Source organism: Mus musculus, chromosome 8, assembly GCF_000001635.26.
Source record: "Mus musculus strain C57BL/6J chromosome 8, GRCm38.p6 C57BL/6J".
NCBI lineage: Eukaryota > Metazoa > Chordata > Mammalia > Rodentia > Muridae > Mus > Mus musculus.
Window position 1 is genome coordinate 116,488,841 of NC_000074.6, and position 6,262 is coordinate 116,495,102.

Genomic DNA, 6,262 nt, shown 5'->3' on the forward strand with positions numbered 1-6,262 from the left:
GCTTCTCCATGCTCTCAGGAAACACTTCTCAGAAGGTTTCACCTCAACAATGCTCGTCTCTTCTTAATCACTACTAATTTCTTAGCTCCAGCTAACCAGCATTGACAGTCCCAGTAACATAAAAGTTTCGCTTTAGTCGTTCTGGTATCTTGTTAATTGCAGCTGACTCTCCGGCCCTAGCTAATGAGAACCGCAGAAAATCAAGGGAAATTTTAAAATTCAAACCAGTCTGGGTTGACCAAGACGAAAGCCTTGTTTTGGTGGCTGTTTTCATGTGCAGTCGTGCATTTTACTGAAAGCTGGGTGCTGGGTCTCATTGAGAAGCTGAGAGAAAAGTTACAAGCATGAAGCCCTGTTCAGTTTCCACCTGTGGTGCTGGCTGCCTTTCTATGCAGGTACCTAGACCTCAATAAAGTTTCATACCTCTCAAACCAAAGAAAGATCAACCTTTGGAAAGCTGAGTACACACAAACCGAAAATCTGAAAGAAAAGTCTCAATATTTGAGAAAAGGACTATCAGACATGGATCCAGGAATAGTCAACTCGGTATATTTTCCAGTTCTGAAAAACTCAAGGACCCAAGACCACTTAATGACAAAACGTTCATTCAGCAGTGTATTTGACAACTCTGAGTTTCCTACAGAAAATGGTTACATAGATAGTATATCCATGAAGTCTCTACAAGGTCCATCTTCTAAAGATTTCCTAAAGATGTTCGCCTTTTTTTTTAATGGCTTCCTGTACCCATCATATGAACTTACTGATACAAAGTGTGAAGAAGAGGTCCCAAGAATTTTTTAAAAACTTGGGTATCCCTTCACACTGTCCAAGAGCTCCATGTATACAGTAGGAGCCCCTCACATGTGGCCTCACATCATGGCTGCTTTGGTGTGGCTAACAGACTGCGTCAAGATTCATACTGCCATGAAAGAAAGCTCACCTTTATTGATGATGGACAGCTCTGGAGAGAAGAAACTGGAGATGGAATTAAACACAATAAGTTGTTTTGGGACTACACCAAAAATAAAAAAAAAAAATCCTATGAGAAGTTCATGACCGGGGCCGACAGCTTTGAAGAGGAGGATGCCGAGCTGCAGGGGAAGCTGTCGGACTTGTACAAGGTAGATGTGTCCAAGCTGGAATCACTAGAAGCAGAAAACAAAGCACTAAATGAACAGATTGCAAGACTGGAGCAGGAAAGAGAAAAAGAACCGAATCGTCTGGTATCACTGAGGAAACTGAAAGTTTCCTTACAGGCAGATGTTCAAAACTATAAAGCACACATGAGCAACTCGGAGTCTCATTCATCCATTCGGAAACAGAAATTGAGTAGTCTTGATGAAGAAACTGGTAGATTAGAACTAGGATGTGAAACAGTTAAACAGGAAAACACTCGACTACAGAGTATCACTGATAACCAGAAGTATTCAGTCGCTGACATTGAGAGAGAAAAATGAATTGCAGCAAGACTATTAATAAATTAACCAAAGACCTGGAAGCTGAACAACAACCAATGTGGGATGAGGAATTGAAATACGCCAGAGGCAAAGAGACGATTGAAGCGCAGTTAGCAGAGGACCACAAGTTGGCTAGAAATTTAAAGCTTATCCTCAAAGGCACTGAGACTTCCAAAGGTTACGACTTTGAAATTAAGTTTAGTCCTGAGGCTGGTGCCAACTGCCTTGTCAAATACAAGGACTCAAGTGTATGCACCTCTCAAAGAACTCTTGCATGAAACCGAAGAAGAAATTAACAAAGGTCTGAATAAAAAGATGGGTCTGGAGGATACTTTAGGAAAACCGAACACCATGAAAATGGAAAGCAAGAGGACTGTGAGGTTGCTGAAGGGAGAGGCTCAAAAGCTGGATGACCTTTACCACAGACTGTTAAGGAAGCTGAGGAAGAAGACAACCAGTGTGCCAGTGAGCTCGAGTCCCTAGAGAAACACAAGCACCTGCTAGAGAGCGGGGTGAGCGGGGTGAGTGGGGTGAACGAGGGCCTCAGCAAGGCCACGGATGAGATGGATGCCATCCAGCAGGAATACCAGTTAGCTGTGCAGACCACAACTGAAGAAAGAAGGAAGGTAGAAAACACCTTACAACATCCTTTGGAGATGGTCGCTACACACGTAGGGCCTTTGGAGAGGAGATATCTTGAAGAGCAGAATGCTAAAGCCGACAGAACACATGTCTGAAGATCTCCTGGAAAACATCAGAGAGATGGCAGAGACGTATAAGAGTAACGCTGCCCAACTTAAGGCTCCTGACAAATGAAGATAAACTAATCTTTCACAGACATAACATAATATTCTATCCCAAAATTATGATAATGTGGTAGATTGGCCTTTTAGACATATCAGACAGTTAATAAATTGTACTAGCAGGGGGAAAAAAAGATTAAATCAAAATAGTAAATAGTCCTGACAGAGTCTTTAAACTTCCCTGTGAAACTTCACAAGCCACACCCTCTGCACTCGTCTCAACTTTTCTTTTCTTCCAACCTTCCACAGAACATCCCAGAGAGTTCTTAATGCTCAACGGCTTTCCTAGCCTGAAGTTCCAAAGTCCAACCACACAGTCCTTCCCCAAAGGTCAGGTCTGTCACAGTAACGCCCACTACACTAGCACCAATTTGTCCTGGGGTTTCCATTGCTGCTACAAAACACTATGATCAGAAAGCCAAGAGAGGAGTAAAGAGTTTCTTTGGCTTACACGTCCAGATCCTAGGCCATCATTGGAGGGAGGGAGTCAGGACAGAAACTCAGCAGGACTGGAACCTGGAGGCAGGAGCTGGTGCAGAAGCCATGGAGGGGCGCTGCTTACTGACTTGCTTCCCATGGCTTGCTCAGCCTGTAGAGCCCTGGACCTCCAGCCCAGGGATGGCACCACCCACCATGGGCCACGCCCTCCCCCATTAAATGCCAATTGAGACAATGCCTCACAACTGGATCTCATAGAGGCATTTCCTCAACAGTCTCTCCTCCCTGTCTTTTTTTTTTTTTTTTAGGTATTTAGCTCATTTAGATTTCCAATGCTATACCAAAAGTCCCCCATACCCACCCACCCCCACTCCCCTACCCACCCACTCCCCCTTTTTGGCCCTGGCGTTCCCCTGTACTGGGGCATATAAAGTTTGCAAGTCCAATGGGCCTCTCTTTCCAGTGATGGCCGACTAGGCCATCTTTTGATACATATGCAGCTAGAGTCAAGAGCTCCGGGGTACTGGTTAGTTCATAATGTTGTTCCACCTATAGGGTTGCAGATCCCTTTAGCTCCTTGGCTACTTTCTCTAGCTCCTCCATTGGGAGCCCTGTGATCCATCCATTAGCTGACTGTGAGCATCCACTTCTGTGTTTGCTAGGCCCCGGCATAGTCTCACAAGAGACAGCTACATCTGGGTCCTTTCAATAAAATCTTGCTAGTGTATGCAATGGTGTCAGTGTTTGGATGCTGTTTATGGGGTGGATCCCTGGATATGGCAGTCTCTACATGGTCCATCCTTTCATCTCAGCTCCAAACTTTGTCTCTGTAACTCCTTCCATGGGTGTTTTGTTCCCAATTCTAAGGAGGGGCATAGTGTCCACACTTCAGTCTTCATTCTTCTTGAGTTTCATGTGTTTAGCAAATTGTATCTTATATCTTGGGTATCCTAGGTTTGGGGCTAATATCCACTTATCAGTGAGTACATATTGTGTGAGTTCCTTTGTGAATGTGTTACCTCACTCAGGATGATGCCCTCCAGGTCCATCCATTTGGCTAGGAATTTCATAAATTCATTCTTTTTAATAGCTGAGTAGTACTCCATTGTGTAGATGTACCACATTTTCTGTATCCATTCCTCTGCTGAGGGGCATCTGGGTTCTTTCCAGCTTCTGGCTATTATAAATAAGGCTGCTATGAACATAGTGGAGCATGTGTCCTTCTTACCAGTTTGGGGCATCTTCTGGATATATGCCCAGGAGAGGTATTGCTGGATCCTCCGGTAGTACAATGTCCAATTTTCTGAGGAACTGCCAGACTGATTTCCAGAGTGGTTGTACAAGCCTGCAATCCCACCAACAATAGAGGAGTGTTCCTCTTTCTCCACATCCACGCCAGCATCTGCTGTCACCTGAATTTTTGATCTTAGCCATTCTGACTGGTGTGAGGTGGAATCTCAGGGTTGTTTTGATTTGCATTTCCCTGATGATTAAGGATGTTGAACATTTTTTCAGGTGCTTCTCTGCCATTCAGTATTCCTCAGGTGAGAATTCTTTGTTCAGTTCTGAGCCCCATTTCTTAATGGGGTTATTTGATTTTCTGAAGTCCACCTTCTTGAGTTTTTTATATATGTTGGATATTAGTCCCCTATCTGATTTAGGATAGGTAAAGATCCTTTCCCAATCTGTTGGTGGTCTTTTTTGTCTTACTGACGGTGTCTTTTGCCTTGCAGAAACTTTGGAGTTTCATTAGGTCCCATTTGTCAATTCTCGATCTTACAGTACAAGCCATTGCTGTTCTATTCAGGAATTTTTCCCCTGTGCCCATATCTTCAAGGCTTTTCCCCACTTTCTCCTCTATAAGTTTCAGTGTCTCTGGTTTTATGTGAAGTTCCTTGATCCACTTAGATTTGACCTTAGTACAAGGAGATAAGTATGGATCGATTCGCATTCTTCTACATGATAACAACCAGTTGTGCCAGCACCAATTGTTGAAAATGCTGTCTTTCTTCCACTGGATGGTTTTAGCTCCCTTGTCGAAGATCAAGTGACCATAGGTGTGTGGGTTCATTTCTGGGTCTTCAATTCTATTCCATTGGTCTACTTGTCTGTCTCTATACCAGTACCATGCAGTTTTTATCACAATTGCTCTGTAGTAAAGCTTTAGGTCAGGCATGGTGATTCCACCAGAGGTTCTTTTATCCTTGAGAAGACTTTTTGCTATCCTAGGTTTTTTGTTATTCCAGATGAATTTGCAAATTGCTCCTTCTAATTCGTTGAAGAATTGAGTTGGAATTTTGATGGGGATTGCATTGAATCTGTAGATTGCTTTTGGCAAGATAGCCATTTTTACAATGTTGATCCTGCCAATCCATGAGCATGGGAGATCTTTCCATCTTCTGAGATCTTTAATTTCTTTCTTCAGAGATTTGAAGTTTTTATCATACAGATCTTTCACTTCCTTAGTTAGAGTCACGCCAAGATATTTTATATTATTTGTGACTATTGAGAAGGGTGTTGTTTCCCTAATTTCTTTCTCAGCCTGTTTATTCTTTGTATAGAGAAAGGCCATTGACTTGTTTGAGTTTATTTTATATCCAGCTACTTCACCGAAGCTGTTTATCAGGTTTAGGAGTTCTCTGGTAGAATTTTTAGGGTCACTTATATATACTATCATATCATCTGCAAAAAGTGATATTTTGACTTTCTCTTTTCCAATTTGTATCCCCTTGATCTCCTTTTGTTGTCAAATTGCTCTGGCTAATATTTCAAGTACTATGTTGAAAAGGTAGGGAGAAAGTGGGCAGCCTTGTCTAGTCCCTGATTTTAGTGGGATTGCTTCCAGCTTCTCTCCATTTACTTTGATGTTGGCTACTGGTTTGCTGTAGATTGCTTTTATCATGTTTAGGTATGGGCCTTGAATTCCTGATCTTTCCAAAACTTTTATCATGAATGGGTGTTGGATCTTGTCAAATGCTTTTTCTGCATCTAACGAGATGATCATGTGGTTTTTGTCTTTGAGTTTGTTTATATAATGGATTACATTGATGGATTTTCATATATTAAACCATCCCTGCATCCCTGGAATAAAACCTACTTGGTCAGGATGGATGATTGCTTTAATATGTTCTTGGATTCAGTTAGCGAGAATTTTATTGAGGATTTTTGCATCGATATTCATAAGAGAAATTGGTCTGAAGTTCTCTATCTTTGTTGGGTCTTTCTGTGGTTTAGGTATCAGAGTAATAGTGGCTTCATAAAATGAGTTGGGTAGAGTACCTTCTACTTCTATTTTGTGAAATAGTTTGTGCAGAACTGGAATTAGATCTTCTTTGAAGGTCTGATAGAACTCTGCACTAAACCCGTCTGGTCCTGGGCTTTTTTTTGGCTGGGAGACTATTAATAACTGCTTCTATTTCTTTAGGTGATATGGGACTGTTTAGATGGTCAACTTGATCCTGATTCAACTTTGGTACCTGGTATCTGTCCAGAAATTTGTCCATTTCGTCCAGGTTTTCCAGTTTTGTTGAGTATAGCCTTTTGTAGAAGGATCTGATGGTGTTT

At 42.1% G+C, this 6,262-nt stretch overlaps 1 pseudogene; it reads left to right on the forward strand.

Moving 5' to 3' along the window:
* On the forward strand, positions 206-2,378 carry Gm5357 (predicted gene 5357; annotated as a pseudogene).